General features: G+C 42.5%; 1 pseudogene; it reads left to right on the plus strand.

The window, feature by feature from the left end:
- The first annotated feature begins 7,821 nt into the window (after nt 1-7,821).
- Nucleotides 7,822-17,919, plus strand: LOC102468771 (mitochondrial import receptor subunit TOM20 homolog; annotated as a pseudogene).
- Nucleotides 17,920-27,059: the final 9,140 nt, after the last annotated feature.

Here is a 27,059-nt window from a genome sequence, read left to right on the forward strand (position 1 = left end):
GGATCTTGGACACACACGCACACGCGCCCGATGTGAGTTTAAGCCAACGGTTCTGGGACTCAAACTGTGGTCGACTACATGGGAGTCCAGCGACATAGCCATTACGCCATCTGCTGGTCCCTAGAATGTATCTTTTAAATAAAAATTGGACCATGTTAGGCCATCTCTGATTGCTTAATAACTTTTCTGTTCTCCATGATTCCATAAAAATTACCAATTGTGGTTTGGCATTTACTTCTCTCTGTTGTCCTAAGCCCTTTTTATGTAATTCATTTGGGTCTAGAAGTACTTTCAAATTATCTCGTTATCATTCTTGGAATTAATTTTTTCTTACTACCTGCTTGAAGATTATTCCTCTTAATAGAGGAGATAGATGTTTTATTAATATCTACGTTATGGAAGAATTATCAGGTGAAGCATTACCTTATGAGTGGTTTATCTTGTCAAAGAGAGAAATCCATAAGCTACTGATCTTATGTCCATATGGCACTGAGTCACTTAACCTGGTACATGTTCTTGAGCTTCTGCATTATGCTGTTATCTGGGTGGTTTTCAGAGATATCTGCAGCTCCCTAGCTTTTCTTCCTGTGATGTTATTTCTTGGTGAGTTTTTCCTGAAGGCCAGTGCAAAGTGTTTTCCTAATGTTTTGGTCCTCATTGCCAAACTCTCTGTTTTGTTAATGGAGCTAATGAGGGCTCTTTGGTCTGAATTCTATAAACTATGGCTCATAAGTATTATAAGATGCTGAGGCTGGAGGTACAAGAGTTGAAGCATTAGCAGTAAAATTTTAGTATCTGTGGGCAGCCTTGGGCAGGCACTGTGAAGCTAAGCAGCAAAGGATAGAGAGGTTTAGCTTGTGGTCCTATACTCTGAGGGTGAACCCCATTAGCTTTCATTGAGAGCCAGGGACAGGGATGACTGGGTACCATAGTGATCCCCTGAAGCCTGAGGTAACAGTAATAACATAATATCCAAGATAGGAGCTTCTTGTTTGCAGCTTTTAAGCTAGAACTTTTTAGCTGTATTCCTCACTCTTGTGCCTCTAGTTTAAGCAGGGGTCATACTGGCTTCATCATGGGTGTTGCTCCTTAGCAGAGGCAGCCTATATGGATTGAAGGGTGAGTCAAGAAGATCAGGCACTCCAGGGACCCTAGCCTCCTCTTGCCATCTTGTCCTTAATGCTATACAGAGTTGGACGGGGATCCTGCTCACAGGGCCCCCAAAGAAGATCACATTACAGTCATGGAAATAGCATTGGTTTGGGACCAGCAGATGGCGGAATGGTTACATCGTTGGTTATGTCCCATGTAGTCAACTGTGGTTCAAGTCCCAGACCTGACAGCTTACACTCATGCCAGGCACATGTGCATGCGTGCCCCAAATCCTGAGAGGAAAATAGAGGAGAAGGGATTATGGCATGGCCATCCCCTCGGGGGGGGGGGGTATTTCTCACTTTCTGTCTCTGTCTCTCTCTGTCTCTCTGGCAAGTGCAAGTGCCCGATAGCAAAAAATCTCTCTCTCCAAAAAGAAAAAGAAAAAAGAACATAAAGCATTGGCTTGAATTCCATTGGGAAGATAAGACATTGACATGAGTGTAGAATATGGGAAAACCTTTCGTCATCCGATTTCAATTCAGTCACCAAAGACCATTCAGTGGAGAGAAACCTCTTGAATAGAAGCATTGTGCAAAATCTCCTGCTGGCCCACGTGTAAGAATGGACACTGGATGAAAACCCTATAACTGAAATCAGTTAAAATGTTTTTCCTTCATTTTGAAGAGTGTTGGAACGGTGGGCGAATTGAAATATATTTCTAGTGTCCAGGTGGGCATAGTCATTACACAGCTTTTAAAAAAAGATTTTGTAATTAATAGACTGTTGACATGTTTTTGTTCACTATTGAAATTTTCTTACTGATCTTGATGTGGCAGCTTTTAGATATTTCTTCCCCTTTACATATATTATACTTTTCTTTTTTTATGGGAAAATTTATCTTTCTTGGCACAAAGAAGTTTGTTCTATTTTCTTTGCTAATAAATATTTAACAACAGTTTGTAGATGTGTCACATTTCTCTTATAGTCTTACGTGAATTACTATTTTTTAATCTTTTGCTTTTTACTCTTTATCATTATTTCTGGCTTTTTATTTGGATAATTGACTTTGAATTGAGAAACAGGCTGGGACATAAAAATACAATCACAACTTGAAGTAAAAAAAAAATTAAAGGAAAAGAAGACTTTTTTTACCCTCTGTATTTTCTTCTGCTGCAACAGCAGATACGGGTTGGTACATGGATATGGTTGACGTGTCCAACAGACTTTTCTGGGACCTTGTCGGTCCTTTTCCACTAGAATGTGAATACTTTGAAGGGAGGCACGTTGTTTTCTTTGCCTTAAAATGCTGGCTTGGTGGGCATGGGGCTTTGACCAATTTCTTCACCGTTCCCAGTCTCAGTTTCTTTAACTGTAAAATGGGATTTTGCTTGGACAATTAATGCAGGTCGAATGAATTAGACAATAAACAATATGACTTTTCTTCCATTTTTATTCCATCTCAAGAAGTTCAAGCTGGTCTTAACTTCATCAAATTGTATGAAATGATATGTACTGATCTGCATTCTCCCCCCAGGAGCGGATGGAGAGAGAAGCCAGTTACCCTTCCTTGACCTCCCAACCTTCCCTATGCCATCTGAATCCTCTCTTTGGGTTGGAAGTTGGGAAGTGGTGGGGAAACCCCAAGTTCCTGAACAAACTGCCTTTAAAGTCATCGGAATCAAAGGCAAGGAGCCAGAATCAAAGATTACCTTGTTTTTTGGAGTGTATCACTGGCTATTGTCCCCATCAAACAAAGCCCTTTCATCAGAGGTTCTTTAAAACACTTTTTTTCCCTCCTTTATTTTGCTTTGAAATAAGCTGGGCAACAATTAATTTCAGAGAGAGAGAGAGAAAGATAATTCAACAAGGATCTATTACTACTCTCAGCTTCTATTGCTGTAATGAAAATCTATTTCCTTTCCCTTTTGTGTCCCATATAATTTAATGCCCATTTTATTAATGGTCTGAAATAATTACGGAACCCTTTGTGATTCTCAAGTATGTTTCATTTAATTGTGCAATAAATGCCTAATCTCTTCCTCCATCTGAAGCTATTATGGCGTTAAAATTAACAATTATGCAGCAATGCGCCGGGGTCCATAGAAATCACTCCAGATAACTAGACATATATAAATCATTCATGAGAACAATTTCTGAAAAGAGACGGAGGGGAAAAAAATTGTGTTGAAAATGACATTGGGAAGCCAAGGGCCCAGCCTGTAAGAAGATAGTAACACCTTTAAAAAATCTTTTTTCTTTCCTTTTTTGTTATTATTATTTTATTAATTGTGTATGTGGCATAGCCTCCCCCCCCCTATTTCTATTAGCCTGACAGATATTTTCAGAATTAATTAACTGTTAGCTCTGAGGATAAATTGTTCATTATCAATTTCCCCCCACTCTTTCTTTCTTTCCTTTTATAGTTTTTCTTTTTCTTTCAGGCCAGCAATTACACTCCCTGCCTTTCTCCAGCAGCTCCTGTTCTGCACAGCTATCCAAATGGGGAAAGTGCTTTTTCTTTCAGCCCTATTCACTTCTCCTCTTCTCCCTTTTGTGGGATTTAATAACCATGGCTGATAGGCTCACGCTGGACAGAGAGGTTAAGTTTGTTGTCTCAGCACTTTGCTGACAGGGGACAGTGCAGGAATTCTGCAACTCCAAACCAGCCTTGTGGGGCTGCCTATGGCCTGGCCCACACAGGCATGGCCTGCAAACAGCGCTCTGAAACCCCACAACACCAAACACCTGCTTCCTAACAGCACTTTCATTGGTGCCGCTAATGCCTGCCTCCATTAAAAAAATTTATTTCTAAGTCCTGAAGGAGTCTCAGCAAATATCTTCCAGCCCATGGCCTTCCTCCATTACAGGTGTTCACACATGTACACACGCACATGCATGCGCGCACACACACACACACAGTTTGAAGCGAGGTCAGAAAACGAAGTGCCTGTAGGGTTAGGCAACTGTAGATGAGTGAAGCTAGCAGGGTGGACTGTGGGACTGGAAGTCTCATGCCTTGCCTGAAGGGGGCAGCTGCGACCTAGCTTCCAGGGATGACTGCCTTCAGGGAGTGAGGATCCCGTTGTAGTCACCTCTTCTGATATTTTCAGAAGCCTGAAATTTTAATGTGGAACCTACCAATTAGTTGTTGACAACCAATTTAGAAAACCTTAGAAAGCGTAGAGTGGGTTAACAGGCAGCATGGATTCCGGCTAAGCCTACTACCACTGTTCTAAAGGACAGACGCTTAGTTCCAGAATTTGGTCCAGCGAAATGTTCCTACAATGGACGGCTTGAGCACACTGACCCTGGTTGTCTGTGCCCATAGACTCTAGGCTTAGATTTTTTTGGGTCTGATGAATGTCTGTAGTTGTTCTGAATACCAAGCTCTATAATAAAGATAGTGACAGTGAGAAGAGTTGTTATTTGAATTTCAAGTGTCACCAATTCTAAATGATCAGGGTTATATTGAAGGGTGACACTGTTACATATACTTATGTTTCTGATGATTTCATAAGTGGTTTGGCTAAGTGTTCATTGAGGGCTACAATGCCAAAAATATGGGCTCTAAGGATGATAGTTAACATCGATTGAAAATACACTAAATAGTAGGCCCTAATCTATATAACTGATACTAAATCAACTCATTTACTCTTCTTCATAACTTTATTGGGCACGTATGGTCATTCCCATTTTGCAGATGAAAAAAATCAAGAAATTAAAGAACATGCACCAATCACTTAGCCTAAATAGCAAACAAGGTTATCTGGCCCCACAGTTCAAGTTCTTTTATATTTTAGGTTTTTACCATAGGGCACCTATGCTCCCTGGAGCATAGAGACACAAAGAGAGAGAAAGTGAGAAATTACCCCCTAGGTGGGATGGTTATGCTGCAGTCCCTTCTCCTCCATTCTCCTCTTGGGATTTTGGGCACACAAACACACATGCTCAGTGTGATTATCAAGCTGCCTGGTCTAGGACTTGAACCATGGTCAGCCATGTGGGAATGGCTGTGCCTTAACCATCACACCACCTACTGGCCTCAAGATCAAGTTCTTAACCACTATTTTAAATACCTCCTTGCTTGGCACCTGGTAGACCCGAGTATGATCAAATGCAAAAGAAGAACATGATTTGGGAAAATCTTAGAAAATAATGGCCATAAAACACATCTATACAGGACTAAGTAGTTCATGGACAACTTTCTTTTTTTTTTTTTTTGCAAGGTTTTTGCTAAGGGTGCGTGCACTTGCCAGAAAGACAGAGAGAGACAGAGAGACAGAAAGTGAGAAATCACCCCCCGGGGGGATGGCCATGCTGCAATCTCTTCTTCTCCATTCTCCTCTCGGGATCTTGGGCACGCATGCACACGCGCCCGGCGTGAGTTTAAGCCATCGGGTCCAGGACTCGAACCATGGTCGATTATGTGGGAGTCCAGTGACATAGCCATTACTCCAACTGCTGGTCCCAGACTTTCGACAGCTATGAACCACACACTGATAAATATCCTCAATATCATTGCACTTCTCTCTTTGTATACTGTCAAGATTATTTTCTTAAATTAAGTAACGGAGATAAAATTCTTTTATCGAAAGATATGCAAATTCATAAGGATTTTAACTGTATGCATTATTAAACTGTCCTCCAGATGAGTTGTATTATGTACCCACCAACAATTCCACCATCATTTTTTAAAGTTTACTTATTTCCTACATGAGAGACAGAGACAGAGAGATAGGAACTGTCAACAGGCTCTTCACCCATCTCCAGTCTCACTGGTCTCAGGCTGCACAAATCATGGGCATGAGTGTGCCCTGCGTACTCAGGGAGGCCCCAGGTGAGAACCCAGGACAATTCTCATATCAGCCCAGTTGTTACTGCTGTGCTATCACTTGGTCTCATTTACTGTCATTTTTGCTGGTACCTAGTTTTCCATCACAAGGTAGAGATATACTCATACCGACCTGCAAAGTTTTTTAAAAAATTATTCATTTGATTTTGTTTATCATTATTATTATCATTTTAAAAAATTGACCAGAGAAAGACAAAGAGAGAGGAGAAAGAGAGAGAGAGAGAGAGAGAGAGAGAGAGGAAGCAAACCACCAAGGTCTGGATTCAAACTGTGGTCAGCCATGTGCTAGACCAGTACCTTAACCGCCATGCCACCTGCCAGTCCCAACCTGCAAGGTTTTCATCTAGCTTTTTTTTTGGCTGTTTGTTAAGATTTTTCTTCTATAACCAACTCCTTCTTTCTCCCATGTAAGTGAAAAACAATCTGACTCATGATGAAACTTCCCCATAGAATAAAAACATACCCAATATCATAGTACTTCTGATGCTTTGAAACATAGGGGAAGTCTTGTATCAAAGTCCTTTATAAAATTTTTCTACTGGGACTAGCAGGTGGCGTGGTGGCTAAGGTACTGGACACTCCCACATGGTCGACCATAGTTCGAGTCCCGGACCTGGTGGCTTCCTTTCTCACTTCCCCTCTCTCTCTCTGTGTGTCTCTCTGGCCAAATTAAAAAATAAATGAATGAATAAATCAAATTAAATAAATACTTCTTTAAAAAGATTTTTTTCCTACCAGTTCAATATTCTTTATTATCTGCTCTTAAGAGAGGAGTTACGGTGTCGTGTTATACTTCTAGCTGCATATCTTATTATATTTATATTCTGTGTCTCATTTTACAAGTGCAAATTGAATATCCTTTATGCAAAATGTTTGGGACCAGAAGTGTTTCAGAATTTTTATTTTTCTGAATTTTGGAATATTTGTATATACATAATGAACTACCTTGGGGATGAGAGCCAAGTCTAAACATAAAATCTATTTATGTTCCATATACACCTTAAACACATAGCCTATAGGTATGTTTTTGTATTGTAGTGTTTTGACCATGACCCATGGTCCATGGTATGACATTTTCCACTTGTAGCATCATGTTATTTCTCAAACAGTTATGACTTTTGGAGTATTTTGGATTTCATATTTTTGGTTTCTTTCTATTTTAAAATTATTTAATTTGATTTATTATTATTCTTAAATTTCATTAGAGAGAGACAGAGAGAGAGAAAGTGAGAAAGCAAGCCACCCGGTCCAGTACTTGAACTGTGGTTGGCTATGTTGGAGTCCAGTACCCTAACCACCATACCACTGCTGGTCCAGGATTTTAGATTTTTGGATTGGTGATCCTCAACCTGTTATCCCTGGCTCTCTCCTCCAGCAAAAAAGAAACAACCTGCCTGAACATTTGCACATATGGAGCCTGTAGTGCTGTTTCAGTTAAGAAATTTATGATTTTCCTGGCAGTGGAATCTAAGCTATTCGCCAAATAGCTCTGCTCAATTTTTTTCATCAGACTTCTGACTCAGATGTCTAACTCAGTAAGTATTGCTTAAAGATACAATACAATGTAAAGAAACACATTAAATGTTTAAACAGAAAATACAATTCAAAATAATAAATCACACGGGACCTATTCGAGGGTGTGAAATATCTGCCTCACCCTGGAGACCTTTAAAAAATAGGATAATAATAAAAGCTGACATTTATTGAGCACTTATGATCTGTGAGGCACTGGGTTTTGTGGGCATTAATTTATTTGCTTTCACACTAATCCTATAAGGTAGGTATCTTTTTTTTTTTTTTTTAATTCTATTTAACAGATAAGCACCCAAGGCTTAGAGAGTTTAAGTAATTTGCCCAAGGTCACACAGGTGTAAATGGAAGAGCTGGTATCCACCAAAAGCCTGTCTATTAATCACTATGTTTTAGTCCCCGAAGTCTTGGTTGGTGCTGGGAACAGTCCCAGGGACAAAAGCATCGTGAGTCTGAGCCACAGAGAATTCAGAGGTGAGTACAGAGGTCTTTACCTGCATGTAGCCCATGCATTTCCAAGACAAGATACGTGGTTATGAGACCCATTCAACAGCCTGATGGGGGACCAGCGCGTGGACACCGGGGCGACAGGCCCTGCCTGCCCAAATATTGCAGAGGCCTGGCGCCCGGAGGTGTTCTGGGAGAAGCTGCAATCTTGGGGATGGTAATATATTCCTCTCAGACGTAGAATTCAGGGGGTGACATGCTATTACTTTTTCTAGCAATTGTTTTGTTTAATTTCCATTTTAAAATTTATTTCCTGTGAGAATGAACTGGCTGGAATTCATTTGTGCTGGGGAGGGAGAGAGAATAGATTTCTTATTAACTCTCCCAGGTAATGGGGAGCTGCAGCGTGGGCGATGCAGAGGGTTTGAATCACTCAGGGCTTGTGAGGCCTGAGAAGGCCAGGGGCTGGAGGGTGTTGAGAGATGTGACAGATGTATGCGGCCATGAAGCAGGTGTGCCGTGGGCCTGCATGAGGTGGTCTGGAGGAGATGCACTGGTCGGAGTTTGCACAAAAATCTTGACAAGAAACTCTTTGCGTGAGGAGAGCACCCTTTCTTTCCCCCTGAATGAATCGGAGACCATAGTAAGGAAGAAAAAAAAAATTTAGAGCAGCTGTAGAAATTCCTTCTTTGAAATAAACTTTATCTCCCTTTCTACGGCTGGCAGATATGAAGGTGGTATCGACTGAAAGCTGAGAGTTTTATAAAGCTACAAAGGAAACAAGGTGTGTGTTACAGTGGCAAGGATGTAGAAGGTGTGCAAGACATCTTGTTCATCCCTCTGCCTGGGAACACGTCTGAGTGGGGCCCTGGGCAAGCAGACTTCTGTTGTGGCCATGTTGCCCGTTTCCCCTGTGCCCTCATTCCTGGGCTGGACGACTCAGACGCTGTAAATTCAAAGCCTCAAATTCTACTCCCACAGCACTCCCTCCCAGAGAGTGGCCAGCCGCTGTGCACTCTCACAGAGGACTCGTTGTCCATTCCTCCTTTTCTTGCATCTGCCACTGCAAACTTTCTGCCACTTTTCCAAGAGACCCCATTGTGAAGCTCCTGCATCCAGCCCGTGGCCCTGGAGATTGTCTCACATGCTGGCACCAGATTCGTCTTCCTAAAAGACGCCTTTGGTGGTGGTATGCTTCTCTAAGACATTCAGCTGGCTCCCACTGGCTAAGACAAATGTCTTAGCTCGGCATCTTGTGAAATTCCAGAAATATTTCCCCACAATCTAGACACACCGAACCTCAAAGCTGTCGCTCCTCTCAGTAGGGTCTTCTCAGGTGTCCCAGACCTTCACTTCCCTAAGCACAAAGGAAATACCGAATATCTTCAGGGACCAGGCACACTATATAAATGAAGGGGAATTGAGCAGCGGTACCCAAGACCTGGTCTCAATTTAGAGGAGAAAAGGACGATCACAGACTGGAAGACTAGACAGCACCTGGCCCGTGTCAGGATGGCAGCAGCTAGGTAACAGATAGTATTTCCATGCATGAATTCTTTTAGTATTTCTTTTAAAAAAATTAATATTTATTTATTTATAATTTGACTAGAGAGGGACAGAGAGAGAGATTGAGAGAAAGTGAGAAAGCAATCCTCCAGGTCCGGAATTTGAACCACATGGGAGCCCATGCTCTTAACCGCCATGCCACCTGCAACTGTTTTCAGCATTTCTTAGAAAATGTATATGTGGTTTTGAATCCTCAATCCTGAGATAAATAAGAAATTTTAAAAAGTATTGCAATGCTTTGGCAAGAATTAAAGTTTTAGCAATCAACATAGCGATGTAATCGGTTTGAAAGGATTCACTCGTGGGGGGGGAACCAGCAGTTAGCATAATGGCTATGTCGCTGGACTCCCACGTAGTCGACCGCGGTTCGTGTCCCGGACCCGGTGGCTTAAAACTCACGCCGGGCGCGTGTGCGTGCGTGCCCAAGATCCCGAGAGGAGAATGGAGGAGAAGGGATTGCGGCGTGACCATCCCCCCTGGGGGGTGATTTCTCGCTTTCTGTCTCTCTGTCTCTCTCTGTCTGTCTGGCGAGCGCACGCGCCCTACAGTGAAAATCTCTCCAAAAAAAAAAAAAAAAAACAAAAAAAAAAAAAAAGAAAGGATTCACTCGTGTCAAGCAGAATACAGGAAATACTGACAGGTGAAACTGAAGGTTAAGGTTGATTCTCCAGAGAATCAGGACAGAAGTCAGTAGGAGAGATATGGTCAAGATCTAATTAATTTTGGGACCAGCAAGTTAGTGTAATGGCTATGTCACTGAACTCCCATGTAGTCAACTGCGGTTCGTAGTCCTGGACCCGGTGGCTTAAACTCATGCCGGGCGCGTGTGTGTGTGTGCCCAAGATCCCAAGAGGAGAATGGAGGAGAAGGGATTGTGGCATGGCCAACCCCCCAGGGGGTGATTTCTCGCTTTCTGTCTCTCTGTCTCTGTCTCTCTGGTGAGCACAGGCGCCCTATAGCAAAAAAAAAAAATAAAAAGATCTAATTAATCTTTAGTTGAATCAGTTCATCTCTCTTGTAACTTGTCTCCATATTTCGACAACCTTCAAATAAAATAGATATTAATAAGTTTGCAGAACAGTGTATTTAATACAAATTCTATGAATGATGTGCCAAGGAACAAGTTTGGAAGCAAAGTCAGTCCTTAAAGGGAAAATTTTGATATATGATTCTGTGTCATGTCCTCAACCTTGCCAGGGGATCTGCCTGGTCCCACCCAGTCCTTTACCTTGGCTCTCTCTAGAGTTTGCTATGACTTCCATGTATTTGTAAATACGACTAAACAGTGTTTCTGATTTATTAAACCAAAATAGTTAAAAATATCCACAATAATGAGTAGGAAAAATTTTTTAAAATATTTTGAGGATAACATGATTTAGAGGAAATTTCTGAGCATTACCAAGAATTTCAATTTCTTATTCCTAAATCTTAGAGTAATATCTGCAGGGAATTTTTAAACACGGGACTCAGCTGATTGTTGCTAGAAAAAAATGGAGAGTGGCCTCTGTGCTGTCTGAGTTCTTTACAAGAAAGTTAGAAATGTGAATATAAATAACTCTCAATTTAAAAAAAGAAATATTTTCCAGTTTTCAATTTCGTGCTCTGAATTGTGACCTCAACTTTTGTTCTACTTAGAGTATCTTCCCTTCTCTACTGCTTCTTGCCCTCCTAGCATCTGGGTTTGCATCTATCAGAATTTAAATTCTTACCTTGGCTTGCCCTACGCTGCATGCATGTACCACCAATGGTACCTGGACACTGCAGGACTCAATATTAAGTAAATGAGTGCAAAGTTTATAGATTTCTGAATTATAAATGCACAATACTAGATCCTGATCTCCCAAGAGTCATCATCAGACATATGTAACATTTTTATCAGTGGAAACTTCTGGGGAATGAAGGTTGGCCAAAGTCCAAACAGGGAATTATAATTAGGAAATTTATAAATCATTTGTTTACATTTCAAGTAACCTTATAGTTTGGTTTTTGTACCTAAAGGAGTGTCTGTAATTTATAGACTACTAATGACTATTAATTAATGGAATATGGTTGAATTTCACAAATGTTATGCAATTGGAAAACAAACTCAATACACACTCTTGTATGGAAATTACTCTGATTGGAGCATAATGACTAACCAAAGAGGTATTTGTCTATTCTGTTGCAGGGCAGAGAAGGGTAATGAGTTTAGTGCTCAGGCTCAATTCTTCTAGGAGACAGTAGGAGGGAACTTTTGGTCTTTAGACACAATAGTCTAGTTCTTAAAGAGGTTTCAGCTGACCTTCCAAGAATCTACTCCCCAGGGCCCTCACTCAATAAGAAAAGAAAGTTAATCTTTGTGTTTTCCTCATATCCATTACAGAGTCTTGAATTAAGCAGGTGTTTAATAAATGTTGAAAATAATTTATCTGTTTTATATTCTCACTCCCACTTATTTGAATCAAACATTTACTATTTCCATAGCATACTACTAAGGATACAGAGAAACAGGATGGGTCCCTTGTCTTTTATTTATTTATTTTTTTTGAGAGTTTTATTTTATTTTATTTTTGCTATAGGTCCATACGCTCTCCAGAAAGACAGAGAGACAGAAAATGAGAAATCACTTCCTGGGGGGGATGGCCATGCCACAATCTCTTCTCCATTCTCCTCTTGGGATCTTGGGCATGCACGCACACACACCCGACGTGAGTTTAAGCCACTGGGTCCAGGACTTGAACCGTGATCGACTACATGGGAGTCCAGAGACATAGCCACTACGCCAACTACTGGTCCCATGGGTCCCTTCTCTTAAAACATTTACATTCTTATAAGGGAATAGGCAGATGAACATCCGATGACATATAAAATGTGATGAAGAGTGGAACAACCCAGGACCCCACCACGGTGAATGTTTCTTACTGTACCTTGTACTTGAATAAGATCTTCAAATGTTTTATATTAAAATTTATTACTGCCTCATCAGTTATCCCCACTACACTGTGAGCAACTAGAGGGCAGATGATGTAATCAATTTGTGTCCGGGTGCTAGCTCATGCCAGCGCTCAGTAGGTTTTCTAAAAGGCTTGAATGAATGACTAGATAAAAGAATGAGAGTGGCCTGGATCTTCCTTAGCTCTGGCTCTGTAAGCTCATGTCTCCTTCAGAATGGAAGGAGCAGAGCTGTCCACCTGGAAGTCTGCCAGAGATTACTGTCTGTTCTAACTCAGTTCCATAAGGAAGCTTTAGGGACCACTGCTCAGTCAGAGAAGTGATATGGTCTATAGCTTGCTACAAGGCAGGTGCCTCCAGACCATGGGTCTTGATCTGAAATGCTTCGCAGTATTCATTTAGAATGCACCAACGCTATTGGCTCCGTGAGGGTCCTGGTGCTGGCCTAAGTTGGCTTCCCTGAGTCCCACCAATTTCTGATTCTGGTCAGATTAAACATCTCAGTCTCCAAAGCTGAAGACTAGGCCTTGGAGCCAATAGGATCTTGGAAACTGGAGCTGCTTGTATTTCATCTTTCACTGCTGCTGAAGAAAGTCATATGCAGTATGAAGGAATGAGGCCAACAAACAAACAAAAGCAGAGTCAAGAGTTGGCTCTCTGATACTGTTCAAGTACTCGGATCTAGCTGTGCCTGAAAATAGCTATTTTTTGAACTCTTTAGTAAAAGAACCCATGAATTCCTCCTCCTTTTTATTTATTTATGTATTTTTGTAAGTTGGATCTCTACCACTCGTGTCTAAAAGAACCCTGAATAATATAAGAGCTTTTCAAAAAGTGAATAAAAAATGCATATTGTAAAAAAAACAACTATGCAGAGATTTAAAATAGTTTTTAATACCAAAATAAATTCATATGATAATTCCATATGTTAATTTTCCATAAACTTTATGAAGTCCTCTAGTATACTCTTATTCTTTTTTTTTTTTTAATTAAAAAATGTTTTAAAGGATTTTGCCTTAGGGTCTGTGTGCTCACCAGAAAGAGAGAGAGAGAGAGAGACAAAGACATCGAAGGGAAAGTGAGAAATCACCCCTCCAGGGAGGATGGCAATATTGCAATCTCTTCTCCTCCATTTTCTTCCCAGGATCTTGGGCAAGCACGCACACGTGCCCGGTGTGAGTTTCAAGCCACCAGGTCTGGGACTTGAACCACGGTTGGCCATATGGGAATCTAGAGATATAACTGCTATGCCATCTGCTGGCCATTTATATTCCTACTTTTAAGAACTTCTTTGACTCAGGAAACATCAATATAGGCTCACAACATGGAGTGAGACAAGTCTGATTTCAAACTCTGGCTACTGTATTGTTGAGCGTCTTTGTTACTCCAAATATTATAATGTCATAAGTAAAAAATATTCCAGGCCTGAAGTAAGGTGGTAGCAGTAAAAATGGAGAGAAAAAGCCAGACTTAAGTGCATCGGAATTAACAGAATATGATAGTTTATGAGAGTAAGGGGGTGGGGGCAGGGAGAATTGAGAAGTCCTGATTTCTGGCTTGAGTCACTGGTGGATGGTGGTGCCCAGGGTCAGCTCCATGGTCACGCTTCATGCAGCCCCATCCTAGCAAACTTCCAGGTGCGAAGCTGTGCTCCTTTCAATCTCAGAAGGTGAACTGAGCTTACAGTGTCAGAGTTCTTAAAGACCCTTGACACTTGCTCATTTGTTCAGTCATTCAGCCTTGATGAAAAGCCTACCGTGTGCTGACTTGAGCTAGCACCAGGACACACGAAATTCATTAAGGCACATTTTCTGCCCTCCAGTCGCTCACAGTGTAGTGGGGGCAACTGATTAAAAAAGAAAAAGAAAATCTTATACAGACCAGCTGAATATCTTTTTTAAAAGCATTATTTAATTTAATTTAATTTGATTGGGGGAGGGGGGAGAGAGAGAGAGAATGAGAATGCACGCCACCACAGACTCCAACCCTGGTTGGCCAAGTGGGAGTCCAATGCCTTTAACCACCACACCACCTGCGGGCCTCCAGAGAAGCTGAATTTTTTTATTTATTATTATTTTTTTTTTAGAGAAGCTGAATTTTTTTATTTATTATTTATTTTTTTTTTAGAGGTTTTTGCTATAGGGCGCATATACTTGCCAAAATACAGAGAGAGAGACAGAGAGATAGAAAGCGAGAAATCACCCCCCAGGAGGAATGGCCACACTGCAATCCCTTCTCCTTCATTCTCCTCTCATGATCTTGGGCATGCACGCACACGCACTCGGCATGAGTTTAAGCCCCTGGGCCCGGGACGCAAACGTCCAGCGACACAGCCATTACAACAACTGCTGGTCCAGAGAAACTGAGTATCTTAATTAAGCTTGTCTAGGTCCCCACGCTTGGTTTAATGTTTTGTTGTTGCTGTCTTGAAATTTGCACTAAGTTTTGAACAAGTAGATGCCCTACATTGTCATTTTGCACCAGGTTCCATAAGATACGTGTCCAGTTCTGGTGTACCAGATCTGGAAAGGGCACGGCAGCAGAAGAACGATTTGGAGGTACAAGACATTGGACTTGGTTTGGGAGTCTAACGTGGTGAGGCTGACAAGAGTGTCTAGAATGGATGAGTGAGGAGAGAAGGCAGCATCTGGAATGGTCAGACTTCTAGAGTTGGAGAGGCGAGATCTGTGAGTTTCTCGTGGGCCCACAGGGTGTCGTCTCCCCACTCCAATCATAGGGATCACAACCTCCTTGTCTCCTGGGAGTGCTTTTCCTAGTTTCTGAAAATTCCCCCGACATGTAACCAGATAGATTTATGGGAGACAGACCATGATAACTAGGACAAACATAAGGGAACTTTTTGGTTGGAGTTTGTAGAATGAAGGTTAATATTCTCAGTATCTTGCTCATACAGATGCTGTGAAAAGAACAGAAATGACTGTCCTTAATCTGCTGCCGTATTCTTTGGCAGATAATATTGCGTTTGTTTTTGTTCCAGCAATTTGACAGTTTGATTGTGGATACTATATCTCTCTGGTGACAGGACTCAAAGCAGATCTTAATGCAGCTCTTTGGGAGCATGTCCAATATTTTGAGAACTGAAAAAAAAATAGACCAAAAAAAAAATCCCCTTTGATTGATTTAATTTGTGAGCTAGAACATTTTGAGACATAGTGCAAAGAGTATGGGCTTTAAGGTTAGGCATCACAAGTTCAAACTCAGGTTCTACCAGCTGTAATCTGAGTGATCTTCAGCAAGTCTCTGAGCATCTGCTTCCTTGAGAAAAATAAGCATCTTGTATGGTGGGGTAGGACTTAAGATATACAGCCTGCCTTGGGCCAGCAGGTGGCATGGTGGTTAAGGTGAGAGTGAAAGGATGCTGAATAGGCCTTTTTCTGTTGACTTGATGGACGCAGCTGGGGGAATGGCTGATAAAGCCACCCATCAATACCGATGAGGGATTGGTGCCAGGACCCTCTATGGATACTTATGATGCTAACATTCCTTATATTAAATGGAAGAGTATTTCTGCCTTTTCTGTATACTTTAATCACTTCTAGATTGCTTATAATCCCTAATATAATATTAATAGCTGTTCTACCATGTGGTTTAGGAATAATGACAAGAATAAAAGATCTGCATGTGTTCAGTACAGACACAGCCATCCTAGGCCGACCACTTGGTACACGTCAGCAACAAAGGAACATTTTCTCTCTGCCTTGGTTGAACCTGCAGATGTGGAACCCCTGGATGCACAAGGCTGGCTGTATATTATTTTCTTTTCTCTTTTTATTTATTATTTCATTGAACTTTATTTAGTTATTCATTTTACTTTGACCAGAGAGGGACAGAGTGAGAGAGAGAGAGAGAGAGAGAGAGAGAGAGAGAGAAAGAGAGAAAGCAAGCCACCAGGTCCAGGACACGAACCACAGTCGGCTATGTGGGAGTCCAGCACCCTTAACCACCATGCCACCTGCTGGCCCAAGGCTGACTGTATATCTTAAGAGTTCTTCAAAGGGCTTGCAAAGAAGTGACCAGACTGGTCTGGAAACCTCCTCCAGCAGCGTCTATAACAGAAGTTACAAGGTTCCTCAAGGAAGAATTTTGGAAGTAAGTTGCAGGCATTGAGCACACATAGGGGAGGGTCAGGAGTGCTTTTTCTCCCACCTCAGCCAAGCTAGGAGCCGCTCAAAAGAATGACTCAGGAATTGGGGGTGCCCAAGGAAAGGGGAGACCCTCCTTTCCCTCCTGTGAGTATGGCAGAATGTGCTTGAGAGTGCTCAGGGAAGCTCTGACACGTCACCTGGAGTTCAAGGGCCTGGAAGTGGTTGGCCAAAGAAATGAAAGCAATTGGCTGAACCAGGGCAGCTGAGGGAGTGACCTTCACATCACTCGGGCCTGGGGGTGCCTTGGGAAGTGACCAGCAAGAACCATCGTGGTGTCTGCCATCCCCGTATTGTACCTTATATGTCTAGAGCTTGCTCATCGCGCATGACTGAAATTTTGTACTCGTCGACCAATGCCGCCCCAGTTCCTCTTCCCCCAACCCCTAGGCATCATCATCTTAACTCTCCACTTCTATGAACTGGGCTATTTTAGATTTGGTATGGAGGTGGGACTATACAGTATTGGTCTCTCTGGCTTATTTCACGTAGCATAAACTCCTTCAGCACCATCCATGTTGTTGCAAATGACCGAATTTCCTTCTTTTTAAAGGCTGTTAAGTAAAATTTATGAGAGGCCATTGCTGTGGCCTGCAGTAGGCCTCCACTGGCCAAACCAAAATGGAGTCAGGCATGCTAAGGTTTCATGTCATCAAACTGAAACTCTCTGACTTTCTGAGAAATTAGGAGAGCGATAATAACCAAGTTCCCAAATAGACCAGTTGTAGCAGGCATGGTAAGGAAGTCCCAGGACCTCTGTTTCAGACCTTATAAGGAAAGTAACCCGATGTTAACCAATCCTTTTTTGGTATTATGTTGTTTTCTTGATCTTGCTCAAGCCTCCATATAAAAACTGACAGAGTGGTGGGCAGGCACAGCGCCATCGCCTATGGCGTGTCCAGGGGGCTCTTCATCGGGTAGTGTGTTTACTTCCACCGCAAGTGCCGGAGTGACCCCAACTTCTAGAATAGGTTGCGAGAACGAAGAAAGAAACAGGAGCTTGCGAAGGAGCGAGCTGGGCTTTCCAAGTTACCTGATGTTAAAGATGCCGAGGTGGTTCAGAAGTTCTTGAAGAAATGCAGTTTGGTGAAGAATTACTAACCTAAGGTGAGTGGGAGAGAGGCGGGGTCCACCAGGTCATTGCCACCCCCATCGCTGTGTGTGGGATGTGGGCAGCAGACGCTGCGCTTCCTGTGTTCCTGGCCAAGCTCCCCACCATCAGTCAGAGGATTGTAAGTGGTCAGAGCTTGGCTGAAGACGAGGTGGAGTGAGAAACAAATGTCAACATAATAAAACTGCAATCAAAAGTACTTTCGATATCTTTGGGAAGTTGAGCAGCTCTGGGGAATAAAGCAAAGATGCTTGTTATGGATCATCCTATGCTGAGATCTACCACAGTTAAGGTTTGCTTTGCATAGATCTATTTGTTTGATTTATTTTTCCCAGTGTAAAGTGTATTTTGATAGAAAGCTTTTCATTTTATAAATACACTATGAGTTACCACAATACCATGAATTTCTTTTGTTCCTAAAACAAGCAATTAAAATGTACAATAGAACATGATAGGTGCCCCTCCCCGCAAATAAGTAGAGGACAGCTAAATGCACACATTTTTTTTTTTTTTGAGAGTTTTTTGCTTTAGGGCACAGGTGCTCACCAGAAAGACAGAGAGAGAGAGAGAGACAGAGACAGATTTCTCACCCCCCAGGGGGGATGGCCACACCGCAATCCCTTCTCCTCCATTCTCCTCTCAGGATCTTGGGCACGCACGCACATGCGCCCGGCATGAGTTAAGCTGCCAGGTCTGGAACTACATGGGAGTCCAGCGACATAGTCATTACACCATCTGCTGGTCCCAAAAATGTACATTTTTTTTAGAAGACAGTACATTTTGCTATGAATCCAAAAATTGTATAGAAACTTGATTGTGCTTATGAAGACTGAGCATTAACGTTTCTGAGAGACCATATCTTCTCATTTGCTCTCAGATGAAAAACAAAACAAGACAAAAACAAAAACAGAATAATCTTCGGCAAGTCTGTGTGTTCTGCCATGCCCATTGGGGTGCTTTATTCTCCTCTTTAGAGAAGATGCCGTCCAATTCATAAATCGCTACTAAAAGTCATTTAGATGTATTGACTAAATTGTTGAACAAGGCTAAATTTTATTCCATCGTGTGTGTGTGTGTGTCACACACACACATATATATAAAACATTATTTTTTTAGAATTATTTATTTAATTTTATTTATTCATTTTTAAAACATTTGACTAGAGAGAGAGAGAGAGGAAGTGAGAAAGCAAGCCACCAGGTCTCGGACTGGAAACGTGATCGGCCACGTGGGAATGTCCAGTGCCTTAATCACTACGCCACCTGCTGGTCCCATCATATACTTTTTTTTTTTTGGGGGGGTTTTCGCTACAGGAGACCTGTGCGTTCGCCAGACAGACAGAGACATAGAGACAGAAAGCGAGAAATCACCCCCCAGAGGGGATGGTCACGCCGCAATCCCTTCTCCTCCATTCTCCTCTCGGGATCTTGGGCACGCACGCTCGGGCGCCCGGCGTGAGTTTTAAGCCACTGGGTCCGGGACGCAAACCATGGTTGACTACGTGGGAATCCAGCGACATAGCCATTATGCTAACTGCTGGTTCCCCCATCATATTCATTTTTTAAAAAATTATTTAATTGAATTTTATTCAGCATAATCATCATTATTATTTTAGTTGAACAGAGAGAGACAGATAGAGAGAGAAGGAAATTGAGAAAGGAAGCTGCCAGTTCTGGGACTCGAACCATGGTTAGCCATGTGGGAGTCCAGAACCTTAACCACCATGCCACCTGCTGGCCCCACACATTCATTTTTCAAATGACATTAAAGTTGTTTCCAGATCTTGGCTATTATGAATAATGCTGCAGTGAACATGGGTTAAATGTTTTGAACACATACAATAGTGACTAGGTAGAGGCAGTAGACATGCTAATTAGCTTGGTTGTGGTGACCATTCATAATGTATATGTATATCAAAACAGCAAGCTGCACTCCTTAAATGTATACAATTTTTACATCAATGATATTTCACTAAAATTGTTTTAAAAAGACCCTCATTACTCATGAACCTATCTCTTTTTTTTTTTTTTTTTTTGGAGAGGTTTTCTCTATAGGGCATGTGTGCTCACCAGACAGAGAGAGACATAGAGACAGAAAGTGAGAAATCACCCCCCAGGGGGGTGGCCATGCCGCAATCCCTTCTCCTCCATTCTCTTCTTGGGATCTTGGGCACGCACGCACACGCGCCTGGCGTGAGTTCTAAGTCACCGGGTCCAGGACGCGAACCGCGGTCGACTACGTGGGAGTCCAGCGACATAGCCATTACGCTAACTGCTGGTTCCCACGAACCTATCTCTTAACAAATGTGTCATATCTTACTCAAAAAAATAAATGCTTATCTGTGCAAAACGAATGCCATTTTCTAAACATCAGAATCCAGTTGAGGTAATAATAAGCAAAGTGTGGTCTTGAGGCCTGGAGAAATCTCAGACTTTTCCAGATAGACACTCAGAGTTTCTTGTAGTCATCACATGGCAGGTATTTGTGTTTCTGGCATCATCATAAGATCTGCAGCATATATGTTTATTTATTTTGCTAGATGCCTTTTATGCTCACCAGAGACACACAGGAAGGAGAGGAAGTAAGTACCCTCCAGTGGTGTGTGGTCATGCCACAAATCACTTCCCCATTTCTGGCAGGGGGAGAGTGAGACAGAGAGAGAGAGAGACACACCTGCCATGTCCGGGACTCAAACCATGGTCGCACCTGCCCTGTCCGGGACTCAAACCATGGTCGGCCATGTGGGAGTTCAGTGCCTTCACCATCACGCCACCTGCTGGCCTCTTCATGACTCTTTTTCTGGGGACACCAGTCATAATGTGATCACGTCTCTAAAGATTCTATTTCCGAATAAAGTCACCTTCACAGTTACCAGGGATTAGGACATCAACATATCTTTTTGAGGAGAGCACAATCTTAGACCCCATAATAGATATTTTTAACCCATTGGTTTCCCATCCATCTTTTCTCCTTGATATTTATGTGCAAGAAAATGCTATGTAATATGTTCCATAGACCTTCTTGCATTCTACATTTTTCTGTGTATCATTTCCATAATGTCATTCAGCATAGTTTTGTAAAAAGTAGTAGTGAGAGCAAAAGGCTTGATTTTACCTGATTGAGGCTTGTGTTCTCCCAGAAGTACATATCATACACATGCCACTGCTCGCGGCTGATTTCTAAAACGTGACCGTGACTATCGAGTTTGTGGAATCTGCTTGTGATGTCACCCAGAGCTAGAAGAAGTTCCAGTATGATGTGTTTGAGAGAAGTAATACAAAGAAAGTTCTTTCTGGGCCACTCTTTGGTCATAATAGAGAGAAGGCTCTACTTTCAGAACTTTTGGCTTTGAATCCAAGCTCTGCTAGTCACCATTTGTGTGATTTTAAAAAAGTCATTTAAACCTCTCTGTGTCTCATCTTTCTTTTCTGTGAGACAAAAATAATCATGGCTAGGGACCAGCAGTTAGTGTAATGGCTATGTCGCTGGACTCCCATGTAGTCGACCGCGGTTTGCGTCCCGGACCTGGTGGCTTAAACTCACGCTGGCGTGTGTGCATGCGTGCCCAAGATCCCGAGAGGAGAATGGAGGAGAAGGGATTGCGGCATGGCCATCCCCCCTGGGGGGTGATTTCTCGCTTTCTGTCTCTCTGTCTCTCTGTCTCTGTCTGTCTGTCTGGTGAGCGCACGTGCCCTATAGCAAAAACCTCTTCAAAAAAAAATAAAAATAAATAATCTTGGCTAGTAAATGTTAAAAATTTAGGACACTACTTAGCACATAGTATTATATGTGTTTACTATTATTATTGGTGGTGGTATAGTTTTTCCTGCTGTTGTTAACGTGCCTGGTGCGAGTAGTTATTCAAAAACGTTAGCTGATCACAGAAAATTTTTAAAATAAAATTTCACATAAAATTATATTGGTGGCCTCAGTAGGATCCAAAATAAGTTGTATCCATCAAATCTAACCTTTGACAAAATAGTGAGGTAGGAAAGAGTTGGAATTTATCTTTTCTGTTGTTGTTTTTGCCATTGGGTACATGTACTAGTTGGAGAGAGACAAAGGAAAGTAAGAAATCACCCCCGAGGGGTATGGCCATGCTGCAATCCCTTAGTCTCCATTCTCCTCTGAGGATTTTGGACATCCCCTGCACCAAGGTCCAGGACTTGAACCATGGTCAGCCATGTGGGAGTCTAATGCCTTAACCACCATGCCACCTGCTGGCTCTGATGTTTATCTTTTTTAACTTCTCATCTTCTTTCCTTCTCCTCCCTTCCTCATTCCAGCATCTTTTCTAATTACCAATGTTCTTAGATAAGGGCTCAATACAGTGTGGAAGGTGCCTTGCTCTTTTGGACCAGGGTTCTTAACATAGCATGAGTGAATGGCCATGACACAATCCCTTCTCCTCCATTCTCCTTCTGGAATTTTGGGCACACACACACACACACACTTTTAGCGTGACTTTTAGGCCTTCAGGTCCGGGACTTGAACCATGTTTAGCTATGTGGGAGACCAGCACCCCAACTACTATACCACCTGCTGGCCCTGCTAACTTACATTTTATAAAAGCACAACTATTTTCAAATTTTGAGAAACTCACTTCTCCTAGAATTCTTCCTTCTATTCCATTGGCTGGGAGGAGGTGGGCAAAATCTGTTCCTGGGGAAGATGAAATAGTCTTCCCATTTAAGTAGGGCTCAAATGGGAATGGAAGCTCATGGTCTTGGAAGAGAAACTAGAGGCAGATAATTTGGGGGGGTACCTAAGTGTCCCTCAAGCTTTTGCCTATCCGAGTCTTTCTCCATTTAGAAGAATGAACATTGACATGTAGTTTCCTAAAAATACGTATTGTGCTTCTCTAAAAACGTTGTCTAAGCAACTGGTTCATACTATGTACAAAGTGTTGGTGGGAGAGGCCTGGCTAGTGGGGCAGGGGTGGCAGATGTAGTGTAGAGAGAGCTGTATACAAAATACAGTGAATTATTTATTTCTAAGATACTCAGATCCACTGACTATCTTTCAATATCCTACATTCCCCAGAGATTTTTTTCAAAACCCAGACTCCTTGGTGATCTGTCCTTTATCAGCTTAGGTGTTTAATTCTTGCTGCCCTTTTATTGATTCTGGGCATGTGTTATCTTAGTCAGAGTTGGTTTCTGTCAATTTCCTCTCACTCATTATTACTGGGACTATATTTAAGATCTTCCATTGCTGTGGGCCTGTTGGGGACCCACCACCAAATTCACAGAATAATTTCTCCCTATGTCCTCTCTGCTGCCAAGTGCCTAACAAAGAAAGGTAAGTGTTTTCTATCTGGAGCGAGGGAAGATCCCTGCTCACCGCTGCCTCATCTGGGGACCCTTGATTTCCTGTTATAATTTAATTTTGAAAATGTTTCCTGACAGATGTGCAGATAGACAGAAATACAGAAAGCAGACACCACCATTTTTTAGAAGCCTGGAATCTGAGAATATGAAAGAAATTAAGGTTAAGAGAGAGGAAAAAAATAAAAAAAAGATTGTGGGTAAGAGAAGGCTCTGAAGGGGAAAAAAAATAGAAAAGATGCAAAACTACATTCACTGGCACAAGCTATGGGACCCTAAGCAAAAGGATGGGAGGGTTCCTTTGTCCTCTGTCTCGTGGTAACTAGGTAGCGGTGGTCAATCTGTACTATTTATAAAAAACACGGCACGCGCGCGAGACATTCCTCTCAACCTGACTTTGAATCACTCCTTTATTTCTCCTTTTATCCAGTTTTTAATTTATTACTGCATCCATTTCTCATTTTATCCAGTTTTTAATTTATTACTGCATCCTGTATTGGACCTCTGGGTTTAATGCTAAATTCAGACTGGAGTGATGAAGAAAACATGGCTTCTGCCCTCATAGAGCACACAGTTCTTTCCAATTGTGTTCTTCCGTTTGCTCATGCATGGCAAAAAAAAAAAAAAAAAAAATCTAAAAATTATTAAACAAAATCCTATCATCACGTTAGATGATTTAGCTGAAGTATTATAGAGCTATAGATGCACGTATAGACTACTGTATGTGTAAGATGTTTTACGAAATCATAACCTTGTGATGATCTTTAATTGACTTGTTATCTCCATTTGCTCCCTATCAATTTGTTCTATTAATCTCCTATAACATAGCCACTGAAAGGGTGTGACTAATCTCCCAAGTGTCAAACGCAGTGACCTTTTTCTAGGATATGACGCCCTTGACTTTTTCTGAGCTTTTGACAGCATCACTCCCTTCTTGCTGAAACTTCTCCCCTTTCTGACATTTCTGATCCTGGTTAGGATCATGGGGTTCGTTCCGTCCAATTCACTTCAAATTCTTGCTCTGTTTTCTGAGTTGATGACCTGGGAGGAAGTCACTTCAAAACTGTATCTCAGCCGTATCCATAATGTAGAAATAATATTTTAATCCATTATTGTGTTGCCAAATAGAAATGCCTGAGACTGGGTGTCTTATAAAGAATAGAGTTAAGGGACCAGCACTGACATGGTGGTTAAGGCGCTGGACACTCCCACGTGGCTGACCATGGTTTGAGTCCTGGACATGGTGGCTTGCTTTCTCTCTTTCTCTGTGTGTGTGTCTCTCTCTCTGGTCAAGTTAAAATAAATGAATGAATAAATAAAAATTAAGTAAATAATTATTAAGAAAAAAAGAAAGAAAGAAAGTAAAAAATGAATAGAAGTTAATTTGGCTCATGGTTCTGGAAGTTGGAAAGTCCAAGAGCATGGAGCTGGCGTCTGTCCAGCCTCAGTTGGCTATATCACAACAGCAGAGGAAAGTGAAATTGTCATGGACATAGCAGAGGAAGGGAGGGCACAACCTGCAGGCAGCCATCTTTTATAACAACCCACTCTTGTGGGGACTAATCCCTCCTGTGAGAACCCGTTAGCTCTCCAAGAGACAGCACTAATCTATTCAAGAGGGAGATGCCTCTTGAACACTGCCCCCTGGCCTCACCCTTCAAGGTCTTAGCACCTTCCAACCTCATTGCCCTGGAGACCAAACACCAACACATGAACCCCTGAGGGGCAAACCATTACCCATACCAAATACCAACTCTCCCTGTCTCATATTTCACAGATGAGGACCAAATGCACTAACAGTGAAACAGCATAGCTGGCCCTCCAACTCGACCCTTTTTTCTTCCTTTCAAGTGTGTGCGGGCCTGCATTTAAGCCTCTGCCATCACTCTTCCCTCAGATGGCATACTTTCCGATGACTTTGTTTTTCCCTCTAGGGGAATGGGAGGGACCCTCTGTCATTATCTCCAGTCTGACCTCTAACCCAAAGGTCAGTCCCACCTCACGACTCAGAATGCTCCATATCGAAGATAAGGACACCATCTCTACTTTGCAGAAATAAACTGGGATATGGGGCTGACAGGTGATGTGGTGAGTAAGGTGCTGGACTCCCACGTAACCGATCGTGCTTCGAGTCCCAGACCTAGCGGCTTGCTTTCTCACTTTCTCTCTGTCCCTCCCTGGTCAAATTTAAATAAATAAATTTCGAGGTTCTTGACACTGCAAAGAGACCCATATAAGAAGGTTGCCTGGTTAGGGCCCGTCCTATTTTATAAGACAACCACAGACGGCATGGTTTGGGCTGGTGATCTGTGGAGGTGGAACGCCACAGTCATTTTCTCTCCACGGCCAAACCAGTGCCCTCCTGTGGCACACTGCCTTTTAAATCCAAGACAGAATTTATAGGCAGTGTCCCAGTGGAACAAAATCACTTGCCACGCTGTGGCCAGACATGGGGAGGAGGTTGAGAGTGGAGGGTAAGGGACTGGCTGCCCTGAGGAGAGGCAGTTTCCAGAGCTGGATGGATGGCAGTTCCCTTCTATGGAGCTGTGTCCAAAAGGAGTAGTTTTGGAGCCCAGGAGACATGGCTAGTATTTCTCTTATGAAGAGGAGGGCATTGTTGGGGAACAGATGCTGGTTATCTCTTAGAAAGCGTTGGCCCATCTTCTAACAGAGAGAAACAAGTGTCAGGTCCTCCCAGAGGGTGCTGGGAGCTCGCAGTGTCTCAGGGCTGCCTGTGGCATGCCGTCTGAGGAAGCAGGGATGGTAGACATGCCATCTCTCTTTCTCCACCCATGCTGAGAGAGAGCATATGTTAGCCTCTCTGTGAGGGCTCAGAGCGTGGTTGGGTGGGATTGCTGTTGTCAGGACAAAAAAGAGGAAGAGAAAGAGTGAGTGCTTGGGATCAGAGAGTCTGGGTTCCAATTCCAGAACTTACTACTTCTGTGGCTCTGGACAAGTAACTTAGGCCCTTCCTGCTTCTTGTGCTCCACCAGTTACACGCAGACAATAATAAGGCCCACATCCTAAGAATGTTGCGAAGGTTAGATGAGGTAATGAAAGCAAGGTTCTTGAAACAATGCCTGACAGATAGCAAATGTGAATGAAATGTCTGCTGCTATTGATATTTATCCCTCCCTCTCTTAGAACTGTGCGTATCCTAGATTAAAGCAACAGAAGCGGGCTAATAATTAATGGCTGAGAAGGAGATAGTTACTCTCAATCTTATAAGGCAGGTTGAGGGACCAGCAGTTAGCATGATGGCTATGTCGCTGGACTCCCACGTAGTCGACCGCAGTTTGAGTCCCAGACCCGGTAGCTTAAAACTCACGCCTGGCGCGTGTGCGTGCGTGCCCAAGATCCCAAGAGGAGAATGGAGGAGAAGGGATTGCGGCATGGCCATCCCACCTAGGGGGTGATTTCTCGCTTTCTGTCTCTCTGTCTCTGTCTTTCCGGCGAGCACATGCACCCTATAGCAAAAACCTCTCAATAAAATAAAATAAGGCAGGTTGAAATATCTTAAGTTTTTTAAACGTGCCACTTGCTAAGATAGCCTCTCTTGGGGCCAGCAGGTGGTTAAGGCGCTAGACTCCCATATGGCTTACAGTGGTTTGAATCCCGGACCTGGAGACTTGCTTTCTCACTTTCCCTTCCTCTCTCTCTCTGGTCAAATGAAAAAGTAATAATAATACTAAATAAAATTAAATAATACTTAATGTTAAAGAAGAGCTTCCCTCATTTCTCTCTCCCACTCCCCCTACCTGGCAGAGGAACTAGGAAGGCCAAAGAATAGTTGACAATCCTTTTAGGAGCTTGTAACACAATTGGAGGCGGGAACGGGTTGGGGGCTGGAGAAGGAGCTAATGAGTAGGGGACTGTGGAAAGGAAGAATGCCAAGATTTATGAATACTCTTTGATATCAGAGGGGGTGGCCAGGTTGCCTATAGAGAGGTCTTGAGCCTGTGAAGGTCACACTGGGGCAGTCTGTCTCCGCCATGGACAGTACTCAGAGAAACGCTACTCAGAGGAATAGTACTCAG

This window comes from Tupaia chinensis, unplaced genomic scaffold, assembly GCF_000334495.1.
Source record: "Tupaia chinensis unplaced genomic scaffold, TupChi_1.0 Scaffold149831_1, whole genome shotgun sequence".
In the NCBI taxonomy this organism is placed as follows: Eukaryota; Metazoa; Chordata; class Mammalia; order Scandentia; family Tupaiidae; genus Tupaia; species Tupaia belangeri.